At 49.3% G+C, this 19240-nt stretch overlaps 1 long non-coding RNA gene across 2 annotated transcripts in view; it reads left to right on the forward strand.

The window, feature by feature from the left end:
• The window catches only part of LOC123594132, a 91839-nt gene that overhangs the window by 24469 nt on the left and 48130 nt on the right, over window positions 1–19240 (forward strand). For both annotated transcript variants that reach the window (XR_006710677.1, XR_006710676.1), the window contains exon 3: window positions 14502–14593. This is a non-coding gene — a long non-coding RNA (uncharacterized LOC123594132). The remainder of the gene's footprint in view (window positions 1–14501; window positions 14594–19240) is intronic.

Consider the following 19240-nt stretch of genomic DNA (forward strand, 5'->3'; position numbering starts at 1 on the left):
GGCTTCTGGCACCTTCTGTTCTCTGGTGATTTGCCCCGATTCTGGAAGGAGGAAATAGCTACAAACTCCCTTAAGCACACAAAGATAGCACCAAAGCTGCAAATTTTATTCGCCGGGCCCTTCTCTAGGGCCTTGTTTATAATCACAGCCTAGCCCAAAAGAGCTTTGTAATCTGGTTTCCTAGCCATACAGATTACAATGTTGGAGTGAGGGATGGTGGGGGGAAGGAAGCTCAGACAAACGGATGGGGGAAGCATCTGCCGGAGGCCCAATATCCTGAAAAGAGACAGAGAAACAAAAAGGTAGAGCATAATAAAGGATGTTGCTTCTGATTCCCCTGAGTTAGCTGGAGAAAGATTTGAGTGAGTTAAGAAATGTGGGAATCAATCCTGCAGTATATACACGTATATTTCATGTCATCAAAAATACTGTTTCAAAGTTTGGATGTTTGAAGGATAAGATTCCCTTATCTGCTCAAATCCAATTATTTCTAACTCTGCCAATACCTCACCTAAACCAGACTTATGAGGTATTTACCGTGATGGCATTATAATGCTTTTTTTTTTTTTTCCCCCTAGTAAAGATTCAAAGCCATGTGAGGGACCGAAACTAACACTCATTCTGTGAGAGAGGTGCCGGCACTGGGGAGGAATGTGATCTGCATGCTGAATTCATTGATTCTCTGATTTGGTGCTTGGAAGGAGAGGTGTCACATTTCAGACCCCATGTGGGCTCCCTCCGCTGCCCCGCTGCCTGTCGGATTTTGCTCACATTTCTTCACCCCGCCTGTGATCGCCCCAGGAAGCCTGAGCTGTGTGGGGGTGCAGCCGAGTGTTTGGGGGTCCCATACAGGAAGTGACTTCAATCCCAAAAGAAGTCCCTGGCAGCTCGCCGGTGCCTGGGTTCCCCGTGCTGATGAACCGGCCCAGCCCATTCGTCACCCGCTCTGAGTCAGAAACCCGGGCAGGGCACGGAGGCTGGGGTGCAGAATGCACTCTGGCAAGCCTGTCCCGTTCACATGGCCGTGAACTCTCTGACCAGCTGCTGTGAACTGGCAGGTCTCGGGGTGGGAGGCGATGCCGGTTGGGCCAGGGCTTTCTGCGGCTGCCACTTGTAGCAGCGATCGCCCCGGCTCCCCACCCCCCCCCGCCCCGCCCCCGCCTTTGCTGGTCATTTCATAGTGCGGCCTCACACTTTTGCCAGCAGGAAGGTCTGTTTTGTTCGCTCTTCTCCCTGAGCCCCCATCCCACGACACAGAGCACACTCGACTTGGCTCAAAGCAAAGGTGCAGTGCGGCTGCGGAGCCCATAAAGCAGTCAGGAACATGTCTCGCTCAGCCCTGGTAATTGTAATGCCTTGGCTCGGCCTCTTGCCGCCCTTCCCTGTCCCGGCCCTTCACGTGCTTCACGGAGGGATGGTTGCTCACTGGGAAATGTACTGCACCCACCTTCTTTGGGGACGATTCTTGCCGGCGATCTGAGCGAGTAGGGCACCAAAACGTGGTAGAGCACCGGGCCGGGAACCGGGAAAACTCGGTTCTGGTCCTGCATCGGCCACGGGCTGCCGCGTGATCGGACACAAATCTCTCAGGCACCTGCCGGTGCGGGAGGGGGCGATGGTTACGTTGGATGATCCCTGAGGTCCAGGCATGAAACCTCCCGTTCTCGTTCCTGCTCATACAGACAGAAAGCTTTTGGTTCAGAGAGCGTCTCCTCTTTTCCTTGATTGATTTCTCTTGGAGGCTGCCCTGGGACTAAGGAAAGGCTGTTTAGACGAGCATAAGCGCTGGGAGTTTTGCCTTTGGAACCGACGTAAGGGATTGAGGATGAATAGTTGGCGTAGTCCCATCTGGAATCCTAATCACGGAATCGCAGGGAGGCGAGGCCGGCCAACCGTCCACGACGCGGTGAGGTCCGGAGCTAGACAGCTCGGCCTCAGCGTGCGCCCTCGCAAGTGACTGAGTGGGTGCGGGAGGAGTATGCCGTGCCGTCACCTCTCGCCCTTAGCGCTGCCCAGAAAACAAGCAGGGGAGCGCCCGAGAAGGGCGTGGCAGCAAGCTGGGACAGGGATGCCCGGCAAGTGGCAGACTGTATTAAATGCCCACTGCTTGGTGACTGAGCCAGGCATTGTGGAGTAGGGAGACTGAGAGGGCAGCTTTCCACAAACGAACCCTGCCTGTTCTTGCTTTGGGGCCTACATCGAGTTGTTTTCTCCATCTGGCATGCCCTCCTTCTCCTCTAAGCTTATGCAAAATCCTGCCCATCCAGCTAGCCCCACCTCTTCCACTAAGTTCAGCAAACTTGCATTGAGGACCTCCCGCTTACCCAGCCCTCTTTGCGGCACACACAGATGAATAAAGGCCTAGTCCCCAGCCTCAGGGTGACTGAACTCTGTCATCCTGTTTGCCTCGTGCACGTCCCTTTCTCCCCTCTGGCTAAAACCTAAGCAAGTCCTTCCCTATCCAGGACGACACAGGAGCAAGTAGAAGCAAACCACAGGGACACCTGTGACATGTCTCTGCCCAGGAGAGCCCACTCGAGCCCCTCGGTCTAGGGCTTTTGCAAAACAAAACTCAGGATTCCACCATCGAGACCGGGTACATCTTGAATCTTGATAGACAATTCTGAGAGGTCCCGATGAGCTGGTACAACGCGCCACATTGCTCTGAACATAGAAAACAATCTCATCAGTCAGAGACATAAAGAACCTTCCGAGGGCCATATTCCCAGGGGAGGCCTAGGGTCCATCCTGAGTCCAGGCTTACCTGGGGACATGCAAGGAATAACCAACTAGATCTTCTGCGTGAACTTTTGCTTCTCAACTGTGTCTTACACATTTCTCGTATCCTCTGGGCGTGTCCTCTTAGCACGGAGTAGCACCAGACCCGACCCTCTCCTCTGACCTCAAGACTCGCGTACACTTGACCATCTACTTGCCGTGTCCCGTCCCATAAAGGCTGGCACCTCAGCATGACAAAATGCGAGCTCCGGTCCCTCCCTTTCCCCGCTTTTCCCCGTCTCAGTAGCGGTTGGCCTCACTCACGCTGTTGCTCGAGAGCCCGAATCTGGCTGTTGCCCTTGATTCTCTTCCGCTCACCTCCCGTGGCCAGTCGGCCGTTCCTGTGGATTTTGACTTTGAGGCACATCCCAAGTGTGACCATCTCTCATTCTCTCAACCACCCCGGTCTGTACCACCATCGACTTTCATCTGGATTACTCACCTTCTAAATGTTTCTGTCTCCCCGATGGCCTGTTCTCCCTACTCACCACTCAGAGTGATCCTTCCAGATGTATACACCCGATATATCACTGTGTAGTATTCACAACCTCGGATGGCTTCTCAACATACTTGGGTTAAAATTCAAACCTTTAAAAAAAATGTTTTATTTTATTTTATTAATTTTTTTTTGGGGGGGGGGCGAGGGAAGGAGGGACAGAAGGAGAGCGAGAGAGAGAGAATCCCAAGCAGGCTTCACACAGTCAACACAGAGCCCAACGCTAGGCTTGAACTCACGAACCGTGAGATCATGACCTGAACCAAAGTCGGATGCTTAACCGGCTGAGCCACCAGGCGCCCCCAAATTCAGACTTTAGTCCCTAATGGAGACCTTCTCTGCCCACCTTATCTAAGGCAGTCTTGCCCCTCCACGCATCAGAAATCAGAATTATTTATTTGCTTATGTATTTGTTGTCACACAACACTGCCTGGAATGTAAGCTCATGAGAGAAGAGCCTTAAAAGAAGAGCCTTGCCCTCAGTGGTAGCTCTCGCACCTGGCACTGTGCCAGATCCAGAGTAAGGATTCAGAAATACTTGTTGACGATTGTAGTAGAAAATTAACCCATCACCAGTATGTGATTACGAGCCGGTCTCTGTCCTTAGAGGCTCACGTTCTACTAAAGAGTTGAGTAGGACAAAGCAAAACACATAGAACACTTTTCTGTGCTTCCTGATGTCCAACCTAGGACATGTCAGCGCCCTGGACGGGAGAAACTGGCCACGGAGGGGCAAGCCTCACGCAGCTGAAGTCTCCCCCGCCCGGTGTTCTCTTTGATGAGCTTGCAGGGGCTGTTTGAGGGGAGATACCGGCAGCCTGGCAATCCCAAATGGAAGAGAAAGATCAGGGGAGCTGATGTCTTACCCAGGGTAGAGGCAGTGCTGTTTTTGCCAGAGTAGCACCATGGTTCTTCAGAGCCTGGCTGGGTGGGTCTCAAGAGGTCCTGTGGGGTCGCCTGGGTGGCTCCGTCGGTTAAGCGTCCGACTCTTGATCTCGGCTCAGGTCATGATCTCACAGTTTGTAGGTTCAAGCCCCTCCCCCCCCCCCCGCCCCGCCTGCTTGGGATTCTCTCTCTCCCTCTCTCTCTCTGCCCCTCCTCCGCTCATGCGGTCTCTCTCTCTTTCTTCGTCTCTCCAAATAAATAAATAAAACTTAAAAAAAGAAAGATCCTGTGGACTGATATTGTTTGAGACTTTTCTGTTCTGCTTAAACTAGTCAGAGGGGATTCTGTAGTTTGCAACTAAGAACTCTGATCTATCAGTCGGTTGAAGGAAAAAAAAAAAGGTTGAAAATCAGAATCCTGACTTGTAACTGACATTTAAGCTTGAATGGAAAATGTTAGAATTATACAGACATTGGAGATATTGCTCCAAAATGGAACCAACACATGTAACTATATCAAAGTGGCATGTTAAACTCGAGGCAGAGTAATTTATTTACTCATATGCCTGGGGAAAATCGTATATATTTTACAAACATATCGTATATGTTTGTAAAGCACCATTTAAAAAAGTGAGCATCTGCTTCTTTAAGTTATATGCTGTTATAATACAGTGTAATTTTGATTACAGGTGTACCAGTTCCTAAGTGAAAGAGACTTAAAATATTTTAAAAAGGCAAAACTAAACTGCAGTGTTGAAAGTTGTAACTTGGGTGATACAGAACCATAAACAAAAGCAAGGAAGAGATTATCATAAAATACAGCTTTGCGATTCATTTTAGGATTGGAATATACATGTCAGGCTTCTGAGGCAGCTGGCAAAGTTCTATTTCTTGACGTAGACAATAATAAAAAAGGGATTTACTTCATAACACGCGATCAAGATCTGCGGTTTTCCGTAAGTTCTATTTTGCAATTAAAAATGGTGGAAAAAACGAGTATATCAACTACTTAAACGTGAATTCTTTTTTTTTTTAAGTTTATTTATTTATTTTGACAGAGAGAGAGAGAGAGAGGGAGAGAATCCAAAGCAGGCTCCATGCTATCAGTGCAAAGCCCAGTGTAGGGCTCTCAAACCTATGAACTGTGAGATCATGACCTGAGCGGAAATCAAGAGTTGACGCTTAACCGACTGAGCCGCCCAGGCGCCCCTCAGATGTGAATTCTTTTTATGCACATGTCCCTGTGTGTTTTCATTTCAGGATCTCCTAAGACTTTGTCACAGATTTTGCCGTCGAACAAGTGAATTCCTGTATAAGTTTAATAGAGGGCTAGCTTACGACGCATGTCATTTCTTTTAATCCAAGTCCTGTGAGTGAAAACAACACCATTTTCCCCCTATCAAATTGGCAAAGATTCGAAAAGACGTTATTACTCAGTGTTGACGGAAGTATGAAGAGATGGGCACTTGTGTGCCCCGCTGGGAGCAACATACAGTACGGTCTTGCCAGCGGGCCACTTTGTGGTCTGTAACACGGGCCTGAAAAATATTCCTGCTTTCTTTTTTACCCCGTAAACTCAGTTCTGGGAAGTTTATGTTGAGGGCTCGATCAGAGACGTTCGAGACGATATATGTACGAGGATGGATGTTCTTGCCGCAGCTTTGAAACAATAGACGTGCTTGCCGGTCGGGAAGTCGAACGATTCCCAAATGAAATACGATGCATCCGTGTGACGGTTTTGAACACAGGCACGTAAAATAATGACAATGATGATGACGGCCAACAGGTATTGGTCGCTTACTATTTGCCGGGGACTCCTAGCCCTCTTTACCTGGGTTCTCTCATCCTCGCAATACTTGACGGTGAGGAGTATGATACCATTTTGCAGACAAGAAAACTGAGGTTCAGAAAGGTTATATAACTCATCCAAGGTCACACTGTGAGTAAGCAAGAGCGCCAGGGCCTGAATCCAGGCCTGACTACTTGAGCTTACATCTAGGCTGTTCATAGTGGTAATATTGAGGTGGTGGGGGGTGTAGTGGTTTTTATTTTTCTACTTTATATTCCCCTCTGTGATCTAACTTCGTAAAATAAACACTCGTCAGTATTACAATCGGAAGAAGATAGTAGCTCCCGCCACACAGGGACGCACTGACTCGTAGTGCCAAGCGTCCAGGCACGGGAGCGGGGCCCAGGGTGTTGACGCAGGAAGTACACAATCGCTTCCTTGGGCTCGGCCTCTCGGGCTCCGTGACCAGTTCAGAGGAGGGCTAGCCTCCCTCTGGCTCTGGTTAGGCAACCCCCTTGGTTAGTCCAGGAGGACTTGTGGCTCCCAGTGGGTCACCGTGGCCGCGTACTGTTGCCACAAGCGTATCACCTCTTCCGCCTTCTACCTGGTCACAACCAGTCTCTTCCCCGGACTCGGATCTTTCGAGGGAAGGTGAGGCGAGAAAACATGGCAGACTCAGTGGGCACTGTTCTCTAGGCCCGGGAACACTTACTCCATAGCCCTGCCTTACTAAGGACGAGTCAGCATATGAAAGGAAGGGACCCAGGGAGTGTGCCCCAAGGTTAACGGAGAGACCTGGAAATGAAACCCAGCTCTCCTGCTTCTCGGGCCCCCCTGTGCCGTCTATATTTAGCCAGGCTACCCCGAGCCTTGTCCACCTTGTCTGAGAGCCAAAGTAGGCACACAGTTTGCTCATAAACATTCCTGTGCTTGCCAACCATTTAGATGTTGGTTTTTTAAAATGCGAGCCTCCCCTTGCACCCAGCTCCTGGGACCTGCAGAGAATACCCACCAGGGGATCGGCAGCCCGAGTTTCCCCCAAAGCCAAGTGACCTCAGCCAAATGCCCTAAAATGAAAGGCGTGTCTCCAACTGTTTCATCTTGGCAGGGCTCAGCGAGTGACTCCCTCTCAGACCCACTGTTCCTGGTCACAGTTCTTTGAGTGTGCTGACCTACTTTCTCCCCTTCAGAGGGAAGACAGAAACCAATAAACGTCTCCAGCGAGTACTCTGGCTTTCAGGAACATTGATTGTGTCTTCTGGCCCCTAGTCCTTTGCATGCTCCATCCTCGCTCTGCTATGACCACTGCAAGCACGACTGAATCAGAACCCTGAATGTCGCTTACTGTCCCCGTTTTACAGCCGTGTTTTCAGAGGTAGCATGGCCCGCACGTCACAGGGATGGGGGCAGAGCCTTCCCAGCCTTCGTTTCCCTGCCGTGGCTCATTGTCAAGTGGCACGAACCAGACTGAAAGTTGCTTCTGCATCAGAATCCTTTGGAAATCTGCGGGGCGCCTCTGACTTTGGCCACCTCATACCACGTGGCTGGATGCAGTATGGACTGAGATATCTAGCTTGAGACCCCAGACTGGACTGTTTAACACACCTTTGGCGTGGGCCTCCAAGAAAAGTTTTGGCTGGCTCAACTCTTTAGCTGCCTGGACAGGCAGAATCCCTCTTTGGACAGGGTGTATGGTTGACTCTCAAATACCTACATTAAGATTTTCTATGGCGAATCGATCATTCGAGGCTGTCTCTACCCTTCTCAGTCTACACGCGCTTGCCCACCTCCTCTAGCCGTCAGTTAGAATCAGCTTGGAAAATATATACCCATTTTATTTATATACTTATTTTTTAAAATATATTTTGAATGTTTATTTTGAGAGAGGAAAAAAAGCATGAGCAGGGAAGGGGCACAGAGAGAGAGAGAGAGGGAGAGAGAGAGAGAGAGAGAGAGAGAGAGAGAGAGAATCCCAAGCAGGCTGAGCGCTGTCGCCACAGAGCCGGATGCGGGGCTCAAACCCACGAACCGTGAGATCATGACCTGAGCCGAAATCAAGAGTCGCACGCTTAACCGACTGAGCCACAGGCGCCCTAATATTTACCCATTTTAATGTCAAGCTGGGAAAAGTGAATTAGAGGCATAAGTCTCCTGGGATTCAGAGGAAGGGCGTGGATAGGTCACATAATGTATTCCAGAGTGCCTTTCGGATTTTCAGCTGGCTTTAAGAACCTGCCATGTCATTCTCCACGACCGTGGGTGAGTGAGTGAGTCTTCATTAGCTCTGCTATCCCTGGGGTGGTCTCTCTCCTTTCTTCTCCACCCATCCCTATGTGCAGAGCAGATCGTAACCCGCCTGCCCTCTCGCATCCTATCCCATTTCATCTGCATCGGGTAACTCGGGATTTTAAAAAGGGCTCCAGGTCTCTTTTTCTAGCCCCCCAATCACCTTGGAGTCACAGCGGCCCCCCGAGGCTGCACCTCGGCGGCCAGCTGCTCTCAGGCCAGCCGGACCAGAGTTGGGGTGCGCCCTCCCCTCTGGAGGGCGGGGCTGCGGACAGCAGTCCGGGATCTCTGCTTCTGGGGGACCTCCCACACTTGTGGCTGTGAAGCGTGTGGCCCCCCACCCAATCATCTGCGTTGGGGGCAGAATGAGAACGAATAACCACAGGACCTCTGCATGGCCAGAAGCAGAGAGAGAAGGGGGCAGACGGGCCGGGGCACGAGGACGAATCGTGGGCAGCGGGTGGAAAGGGCGATGTTGCCAAGGAGTCGAACGACGGAGGGGACGGTACTGAAAGTTCTTACCTTCCCGTACATCTCAGAGATTCCCCGGGGCTCTGAAGGGAGAGGAGCCCAACTGGCAGAGTGGAGAGAAGGCTTCGGAACCCGGGAGAAGCTTGTGGAGACGACTTTCTGTCTTGAGGGAAATGGTCTTCGTCCGTGTTCTCCAACAGGGTGCTAATTAGCCACACGGGGCTTTTGAGGACTCGAGATGTGACTAGCGTGACCAAGGAACGGAGTTTGAGGTTTCATTTGCCTTTAAGTAATTCAGATGCGCCGAGGCACACGTGGCCAGCGGTTATCTGATGGGGGAGGGGCAGCTCTGGAGTCACGGTTGGCCCAGGCGAGCGGAAGTCATCTGTCACCGTGGTTCATGGCGCAGACTGCATGCCGTCGGACGGTGCCGGCCGAGGGCTGCGTTGCCATTTACCGCCCCTGCAACCTTGGGCGAGTCACCTACCCTCCCGGGGCTTATTTTCCCGTCCGTAAGATGGAGATCACAACAGCGCCGACATCACAGAGGGCTGTTGGCAAGATGAAATGAGCTCATCCACGTAGGACTCTTAACAAAGTGCCGGGCGTCCCTGGAGCGCTCAGGAAATGGTCGCTTTTATGATGTTTTCGGTGGCAGGGTGTTATGAGGTTTACTCCTACCTTATTTTCCTGTGCTTTGGCCCTAGTCACGGAACGCCAATAAATCAGCCTCCCTTGCTCATGCCTAGAGGTATGAGGATAATGGCGTTTGCCCTCCTCGACTCCCTGGAGCGCCACAGCAAAAGATCCGTTATTTGATTTCAGGACTTTATTGTGTCTGAGCTCTGAACGAAATGAGATTTTAAAATGAAAGAAAAGATGAAATAGGCAAGGTCAGAATAACAACATGAAAAAAGTCATATGCCCCACATTCCCCATTTCCCCATTCATTGAACGGGCCTCTCCTGAATCTGTACCGAGAGACAGGTGATTACAGGCACAGACCCTGCGCTTGTATCTGCTACTTACTAGCTGTGTGGCCTTGGGCAAGTTACTTCACCTCTCTGTCGCTATATCCAGATTTGTCAGTTGGGCATCGTGATAGTACCCGTCTTTAGGGCTGTTGTAAAGAACCAACACGTGCAGAGGACTTCCGGAATTACTTGGCGCTAACGAGCACTTGATAAAGATTGGCTGATGTGATCACGATATGCTAGAGACTATGTCCGGTGCTAGAAAAACCGAGATGAGTAAGTGCCCTCCCTGCCCTCATTATGCTTGCAGGCTAGCAGAGAGGGAAAGACACACAAACGTCTAAATCCAATATGGTGTCACCGACGATAAAGTTGGAGTGTGCACAGGCTACTGAGGGGGAGTCAAGAAAGAAGAGATCGAGTTGGCTTGGTTGGAGAGCAGTCCGGAAGCTCCGTGGAACTGGAGAACAGGTGGCAGTGGGGGTGCGTGGCAAGTACATGTTTGCGGACAGAAACAAGGATCGTGGGTCTAGAGGAGTGAAGGCCACTGATAGATCGGTAAGGCTCGGATACAAGGCCGAGGGAGTAAATGGAAGATAAGGTCAAAAAGGTCAGTAGGGAGCAGGTCCTGAAAACCTTTTACGTTTTGGGCTTAGGCATTTGTACTTTAGGGGCGCCTGGGTGACTCCTTTGGTTAAGCGTCCGACTCTGGGTTTTGGTTCAGGTCAAGATCTTGAAGTTCATGGGTTCAAGCCCCGCGACGGGCTCTGCATTGGCAGTGTGGAACCTGCTTGGGATTCTGTCTTTCCCTGTCTCTCTCCGCCCCTCCCGTGCTGTCTCTCTCTCTCTCTCTCTCTCTCTCTCTCAAATAAACTAAAAAAAAAAAAAAAAAAAAAGGAATTTGTACTTTATTTTGAACAACGGGAAACCCTCAAAGGGGTTTAACTAGGGAAGTACCACGATCAAGGTGCTTTAAAAGGACCCCAGGGGCGGCAGTGGGGGGCAAGGTCGGCAGCAGAGATACCGACCGAGAGATGATTGTAGAGTTCCACGTAGCAGATGATGAGATTGAGGAGGTGAAGTAAATATTGTAGGGACAGAAAGGTGGGGAACGGCCCCGTGGATGCTAAGAAGAGACCCGATCAGCTGACGAATAACTGATAGAGGATACGGAAGGAGGACCACTTTTGGAGAGGGAGTCTATGCAGTCATTTCAGGACATGTTGGGTGAACATAAGGTGGTGTGGTTAGTGGCTCTGGAACTCATGGAAGAAAGAGGTTGGGACTGGAGGTGTGACTGCAGGAGATCTTGGGACACCTGGGGGGCTCAGTCGGTTGAGCGTCCTACTTCGGCTCAGGTCACGATCTCGAGGCTCGTGGGTTCGAGCCCCTCGCCGGGCTTGCTGCTGTCGGCACGGAGCCTGCTTCGGATCCTCTGTCCCCCCCTCTCTCTGTCCCTCCCCTGCTCGCGCTCTCTCAAAAATAAACAAACTTAAAAAAAAAATGCAGGAGATCTTAAGCTCTGCATCAGGCCCTCATTTTTTCCCCCCATTCTCCACTTTCTTCTGAGGTCATCTCCACTGCTCTCAGTCCTTTAGGCTGATGAATTTCAATTTTCAATCTCTCCTCTCTAGCACTCACCACCTCACTAAGGTCTAGACTTCTTTTTTTTTTTTTCTTAGTTTTTTTTTTTTTTTCCATTTTATTTATTTGAGAGAGAGAGGGAGAGGGGCAGAGGGAGAAAGAAAGAATCTTAAGCAGGTTCCATGGAGCCCCACGCGGGGCTCGATCCCACCATTCTGGGATCATGATCTGAATTGAAACCAAGAGTCAGATGATCTGAATTGAAATCAAGAGTCAGATGCTCAACCGACTGAGCCACCCAGGCGCCCCGGTCTAGACTTCTATGTGCAGCCAGCTACTTAGGATTCCCAGTTGGATAACTAATGCATGTGTCACATTTACCATTTCTAAAACTCAGTTCTTGGGGCGCCTGGGTGGCGCAGTCGGTTAAGCGTCCGACTTCAGCCAGGTCACGATCTCGCAGTCTGTGAGTTCGAGCCCCGCGTCGGGCTCTGGGCTGATGGCTCAGAGCCTGGAGCCTGTTTCCGATTCTGTGTCTCCCTCTCTCTCTGCCCCTCCCCCGTTCGTGCTCTGTCTCTCTCTGTCCCAAAAATAAATAAAAACGTTGAAAAAAAAATTAAAAAAAATAAAATAAAACTCAGTTCTTGAATCAGTCCCCACCCCCACTCACCCCTCCCCTAGTCTTACATTCTCAGTGAATGGTACCCACCGTCTGTCTAGTTGCTTAAGCTAACAACCTGGGGGTCAAACGCTCTGGTTGTTTCTTCAGCTCGCTTTTGTAGGCAGTCCTTCCTCTGCCTACCCCTTTAGAATCTCATTTCACTCTCCAGGCTCTCCCTGAAGTGACGCTAAGACCATACGTTCCCCGTGGCTTCAGCAACCTCCATCCAGACCCTGGCCCATTCGTTCCACAGATACCCACTGAGCTCCTGCCGGGTCCTGTGTTGAATGCTAGGGATTCAGTAGGGACCAGGCAGATAGAGTCACCTCTCCCATGGAGTTTATCTTTGACTGGTGGGGAAGGCATACAATAAACAAGCAAACCAATAAATGAAAGAATTCCAGATTGATAGTAAGGGAGATAATAAAACAGGGTGATGTGATGAGACACTGACTGGGGTCGGGGCCCTACTTAGTCAAGATGATCAGGGAAGGCCTCTCGGAGGAGCTGACATTGGAGCAGAGATGTGGATCAGCTTTGCACTTCGCAAATGCAAAGACTCTCAAGAGAGAACAAAATCGGGGCACCTGGGTGGCCCCGTCGGTTAAACATCCGACTTCGGCTCATCTCGTGGTTCATAGGAGTTTGAGCCCCGCATGGGGCTCTGCACTGACACTCTCTGCCCCTCCCCGCCTCGCTCTCTCTCAAAATAAATAAACTTAAAAAAAAAAAAAAGAGGAAACAAATTCTAGGAGCATAGCGAACAAGGATAGCATGATGACGTAAGATTTGAGATTCAGACAAAGGCTCTATCTTATTCGGTCAAAGTAAAGAGCTTAGATGTTATACTCAGTACAATGGAAAGCTCTTGGAGAGTTTTGAAGCAGGGAGCCAGATATGGCATGATTTAAATATTTAAAAGTTGGCTCTGGCTGCTGTGTGGAGAATGGCCTGTGTGGGCAAGGAGGCCAGGGAGGAGACTTGCGCTGATCCAGGAGAGACAGTGGTGGCTCGGGTTACACGGGGAGGCCGGAGGAGGCCGAGGACAAGGAGAGAAGGAAAGAGAGAGGAATACGTTAATTGAGGAGACCGGTGGAATTTGCTGGGTGAGGGATGGCAGATGAAGGAGGGGAGGCAGCCAAAGGTCCTAGCACAGACCCCGGCTCAGTGGGTACCTGGGGACCGAATGGGTCAGGGCCTGGATGGCGGTTGTCGAAGCCACGGGGAACATACAGTCTTAGTTAGCGTGGCTTCAGGGAGAGCCTGAAGAGCGAAATGAGATTCCAAAGGGGTGGGCAGAGGAAGGACTGCTGAGAAAAGCAAGTTGAAGAAACAACGGGAGTGGTGGGAGGAGAAACAGGGAAGTGTGATGTTACAGAAGGCAGTCCCGCTTCCCTCTCCAGAAGTAACCCATGCTAGCAGATGGGCGGGTAGCCTTCCAAATCTTCTTCTGTATATTTACATACATTCACAAATGTTTATATTACATGCATATGTAGTTTTGTGGTTTTAATATAAATGAGCTCAGAGTACATGCATTATTCTACCCCTTGCTTTTTTTTTTTTTTTTTAAAAACAACAGCTTTCTTGAGCTGTAATTCACATAACGTACAATTCGCGCATAGAAAAGTGTATGGTTTTTTAGTATCCTCCCAGATACGTGCAACCACCACCATAGTCCATTTTTAGAACGTTTTCATCATCTCAAGAAGAAGCCCTGAATCTTTTCGCTCTCCCTGCCTGTCACCAGTCTCCTCGCCCCCAACCCTAAGCAAGCACCGATCTCCTTTCTGTTTTTACGGATTTGCCTGTTCCGGGCTTTAATATACATGGAAGCATAGAACACGTCTTTTGCGACCGGCCTCTTTCACTTCGCATGGTGTTTTCAGGGTTCATTTATGTTGTACTGTAAATCACAACTTCGTTCTTTTTATTGCCACATAATATTTCACTGTATGGATAAGACCGCATTGTGTTTAGCCATTCAGCGGTGGGTGGATGATGGGTTGTTCCCCCTGTTGGCCGTTATGAAGGATGTTGTTATGAATGTTCAATTACAAGTGTTTATGTGGACACGTATTTTCACGTCTCTTGAGTATATTCCTGGGAACGGAATCGTCTATGTTTGACACTCTGAGCAGCTGCCAGGCGGTTTTCCAGAGTCACTGTACCATTTTCCATCCCCACTGGGCGGTTTGCTATCACTTACTTTTTTTTTTTTTTAAAGGTTTACTTATTTGAGAGAGAGAGCGTGAGCGAGGGACAGGCAGAGAGAAAGGGGGACAGAGGACCCGAAGCAGGCTCCAGGCTGACAGCAGCGACCTGAGCCAAAGTCAGACGCTCAACCGACAGAACCACCCAAGCGCCCCATTGTCACTTGCTTTTTTATTTAATGGGCCTTGAATAGTTTTCCATATTTCCGTATTCCAAATACGGAAATATGCCAATATGCCAATATGGCATATTTCCGTATTTCCATACAGATTTCTTGTACACTTAAAAGCTATGTGATATTTCACAGAGATCCTTCTTTTCAAGATGATCCTGCCTAAACCACTGTGTTATTTCCTCCCCGCAGGGCCCGGCAGCCTGGAAAGAGAAACGGTGGTGGTGGATGATCGCACCGATCCCGATTTGGAAGTTGTGTGGCAGGTGACTTAGAAGGATAAGGTGAGGAACGGTGTTGATGGTAATGGTAAGTGAGTACTTGAAGTGAGTGATCAGCCCTGGCACAGATCAGTCCTGGTAAGTGACAGTGACAAGGAGCTGGAGTGTAGGTTTTGCATGAGAGTGGAGAGCTAGTTTTTTGTCTTGTTTTGCATTTACCCATTTTCTCTGATTTATTTCCTTCCTTCCTTCCTTCCTTCTTTCCTTCCTTCCTTCCTTCCTTCCTTCCTTCCTTCCTTCCTTCCTTCCTCCTTCCCTCCCTCCCTTCTTCCCTTCCCCCCTTACATCTTTCTTTCTTTCTTTCTTTCTTTGTTCCCTCCTTCCTTCCTTCCCTCCCTTTTCTTTCTTTCTTTCTTTCTTTCTTTCTTTCTTTCTTTCTTTCTTTCTTTCCTTTGTTCCCTCCTTCCTTCCTTCTCTCCTTTTCTTTCTTTCTTTCTTTCTTTCTTTCTTTCTTTCTTTTCTTTGTTCCCTCCTTCCTTCCTTCCCTCCCTTTTCTTCCTTCCTTCCTTCCTTCCTTCTTTCCTTCCTTCCTTCCTTCCTTCTTCCTTCTTCCTTTCTTTCCTTCCTTCCTTCCTTCCTTTCCTTCTTTCCTTCCTTCCTTCCTTCCTTCCTTCCTTCCTTCCTTCCTTCTTCCTTTCTTTCCTTCCTTCCTTCCTTCCTTCCTTCCTTCCTTCCTTTCCTTCTTTCCTTCCTTCCTTCCTTCCTTCCTTCCTCCCTCCCTCCCTCCCTCCCTCCCTCCCTAAGATTACATCATTCACTGCTTTGCATTCTCAAACGGCTGATTCAGAACAGAATATAACTTTGTCTTGTGACTCAGAGTGTGCATTGTGACCATCTGCTTTTGCCCTGGACCTCCGAGGCGTGTCAGAATATGTCTTTCTCTATTAAATGGGTCCCAGGTCTCTGTGCTTTTGAAATCCTATCTGCCTCAACTTCCATCTTTGCTTTTTGGTGTCGGAGACTGCGATGTCAGAGCTTACTGTAGGTTCTTCTAATATACAGTTTCTTGACCGAGGCCTGGACTCCCTGCATCTCCTGTGAAGTTTATGGGTTTCACGATAGCAATTTTATATGCCGTTTTGATGCTTTTTCTTCCTCTTGTAGGTTTGTGGTTACATTATGGCAGAGGTTATGAGAAATCTGATCTCCAGAGAAGAATCGGTGGCTCTTTAATTTGATCTAAGCTATTTGGGGCAGGCTAGATTTCCGGCACTGAGGACGTTAAGGAATAAGTGTGTGTTCCCCCTTATCCACACTCTTTTCCATGGTGGGGACCCACTCTGTTTAATATCGTCACCACTGGCTGCGTGTGGCTTTTACAACTTAAATATAAATGAAATGAGTAAATCAAATTACAAATTCAGGGCCTCAGTAGCACCGGCCACATTTCAAGTTCTCGGCAGTCTGCTGTGGCGAGGGGCTTCCATCCTGGAGAGCGCAGATATAGCACATTTCCATCATCACGGATGGTTCTATCCGACAGCGGTGGCCTAGTCTTTGAGCCAATCCCCTGTCAGGTTTCGCCTTCCCGGACCGGAGAGTCTCATGTTTTCAGCGGAGGCCACGCTCCTCGCTATCGTACAATAGCCCCCAACTTCCCATCCCTGATCATGTCACTTGTCCACTGTCAATGTAGTAGTTTTCTGTTGTTGCTATAACAAATTACCGCAAACTTTATGGCTTAAAACAACACGAATCTATTACCTTAACGGTTCTGGAGCTCCGAAGTCTAAAAGCAGCCATTTTCCAGCTTCTGGAGGCCGTCTGCATTCCTTGGCTCATGCCCCACCCCCTCCATCTTCAAAGCCAGCACAGAGCATCTTTAGATTCTCTCTCACACTCTCTAACCTCGGTCTGCTTCCACAGGCGCATCACCTTCTCTGACTCGTACTCTCCTGCTTCTCTCTTATATGAAGTCTGTCGTTAGATCGGGCCCACCAGGATAATTGAGGACATTCTCCCCATCTCAATATCCTTAACTTCACTGCCCCGGCAAAGTGCCTTTTACTATGTAAGGTGACATATTCACCCATCCCAAGGATTAGGGCATGGACATTTTGTGGCGTGTGTGAGGGGGGGATCATGTACGCGGATGTCCCAAGGTTTTACACAAAGGGAGGAGCGTGTTTGAAAATCTTCTTTTCTGGGACGCCTGGGTGGCTCAGTCGGTTGAGCGTTCGACTCTACATTTCGGCTCCGGTCATGATCCCAGGATCAATCGTGGGATTGAGCCCTGCATCAGGCTCTGCACTGAGAGTGGAGCCTGCTTAAGATTCTCTGTCTCTCCCTCTGCCCCTCTTCCCTGCTTGCTTGCGTGCTCTCTCTCTAAAATAATAATAATAATAATAATAATAATATAATAATAAAATAAAAAGACTTTGCCTAACCCAAGGTCATGAAGAAAATAAATAAATAAATAAATAAATAGGTAGATAGATAGATAGATAGATAGATATTATTTTCTGCCTCTGTCCTGTCAGGAAATACCAAATTTTGATTAAGATTCTCTCTCTCTGTCTCTCTCTCTCCCTCTACCCCTCTCCCAGTGCTCTCTCTCTCTCTCTCTGTCTCCAAAAAATAAATAACAAAATAAATAAATGACATGAAAAGACTTTGCCTACCTCAAAGTCATTAAGATTTTAAATAAGTAAATAAGTAAATAAATAAACACATTTAAAAAATCTTATTTTCTGCCTCCGTCCTGCCAGGAAATACCAAAGTTTGGTTGTTCTGACGTCTCCCGGTAGGATCGTATGAATATAGTGGCACAGCGTTCGCCCCACTCTGTTTCAAGGGCTGATCTCTGCCAGCCTTTCTTCTCTCTCTTTCCCCCACACAGACCCCCAGAAAACCTGGAAGCGTGATATATCAACCAAGGCAAAGCCCCCAGAGCTTCTCTTCGCCCAGGAAAGGGTGGCAGCTGAAAGCCTGAGTCATTCCTGGGAGAAGCGGCAGCAGAAACCAGAGTAAAAACGGTCTTCTATTTTCAGGCTGGACAAGACGGCATAGTCTCATTTCTCCTCACTCCTCCCCGCCAAGTAGAACTGCGAGTGCTAGAAATGATTCAAGAGGCAACCAAAGAAGAATTCCCAAAGGTCTAAAGAGGAAGGCAGAATGGTCAGGGACCCCAGGACCGGGAGACATCGGAGCCGCAGGGCGCCTTTTGACTCCCCACCCAGCAGAAGGAGGGGAGCCAGGCCCCCGCATTTCCCAGTAGGCAGCTTCTTCCTCCGGATTGGATGCGCCAATCCGCGTGGGCCCCGTGGGCCCCCGGCAACCCCGGCAAAGGGAATCCAGCAGGGAGCCCCGCTGACACGAAACAGCCGGGGGTGACACGCTCTCCTCTCCCACCACGCGGGGCTCCCCTCCGTTGCCACGAGACACTGTGCAGCCAGGGCATCGTCATCAAGGGCAAATCCGACCACCACGAGTCCTCTGGCCCAGGAAGGAGAGGTACCAGGATGGCATATGGCACCGGCAGGGGCTGCGGGTTCCACCAGAGCAAGCAAAACCAGGGAAGCTTAGCTGTTCCTGCAGACTAGAGACTCACTCCCTCCACCTGCGGGCCTCAGGCCACCCAGCCTGGTGGAACACCTTCTGTTCCCTTAGGCGGCACCGGTGCAGACCGGCGGGGGCCCCCGTCAGCGCCACATTAACAAGCGAACCAAAATAGCATCGCAGAGGCTCTGCAAAGTAAATGGTCGTTGAAATCACAGCCTACAAAAGTAGGCCAGGACCTGCACGCTAAACCTAAACGGAGTGACCGCTTACTAAAACAAAAGATTTAAATAGCCTCCTGGGCCGCCTGGGTGGCTCAGTCGGTTCAGCGGCCGACTCCTGATTTTCGTCTCAGGTCATGATCTCACGGTTCGTGAGTTCGAGCCCCACGTTGGGCTCTAGGCTGACGGCGTAGGGGCTGCTTAGGATTCTCTGTCTCCCTCCCTCTCTCAAAAATAAATAAACATTTAAAAAAAGAGTTTAATTTGTTTTTAAACGTTGACTTATTTTTGAGAGACAGAGAGACACAGCACGAGCAAGGGAGGGGCAGAGAGGGAGGGAGACACAGAATCGGAAGCAGGCTCCGGGCTCGGAGTTGTCAGCACGGAGCCCGATGTGGGGTTCAATTCCACGAACTGTGAGATCATGACCTGGGCTGAAGTCAGACACTTAACTGACTGAGCCTGACCTAGGTGCTCCCCCCTCCCCGTCCCCGCAAAAAGATTTAAATAGTCTCCTGACATAATAGCCAAAATACAATGAAAAATCTCCTCTCAGGCCAAGAACTAGAAAATCAGGACTTGAATAAGAAAAGACAATCAGCTGACATCAATAGGGAGATGAATCAAATATTAGAATTATCTGACAAGAATTGTAAAGCAGCCATCACAAAAATGCTCCAGTAAACAATTGCAAAGTCTCTTGAAACAAAGGAAAAAAATGGAAAATCACAACAAAGAAATATAAATTATAGAAAAAAAGCGCTAAGTGGAAATTATAAAACCGAAAACTTACAGTAACAGAAATTAAAAAAAGAAAGCAACTTAGTGGGTCCATAGTATAGTGAGACGACAGAGGATAAATCAGTGAACTTGAGGACATATCAATAGCATTCACTCAGTGTGAACAACAGAGAGAAAATAGACTGGTAAA

Source organism: Leopardus geoffroyi, chromosome X, assembly GCF_018350155.1.
Source record: "Leopardus geoffroyi isolate Oge1 chromosome X, O.geoffroyi_Oge1_pat1.0, whole genome shotgun sequence".
NCBI lineage: Eukaryota > Metazoa > Chordata > Mammalia > Carnivora > Felidae > Leopardus > Leopardus geoffroyi.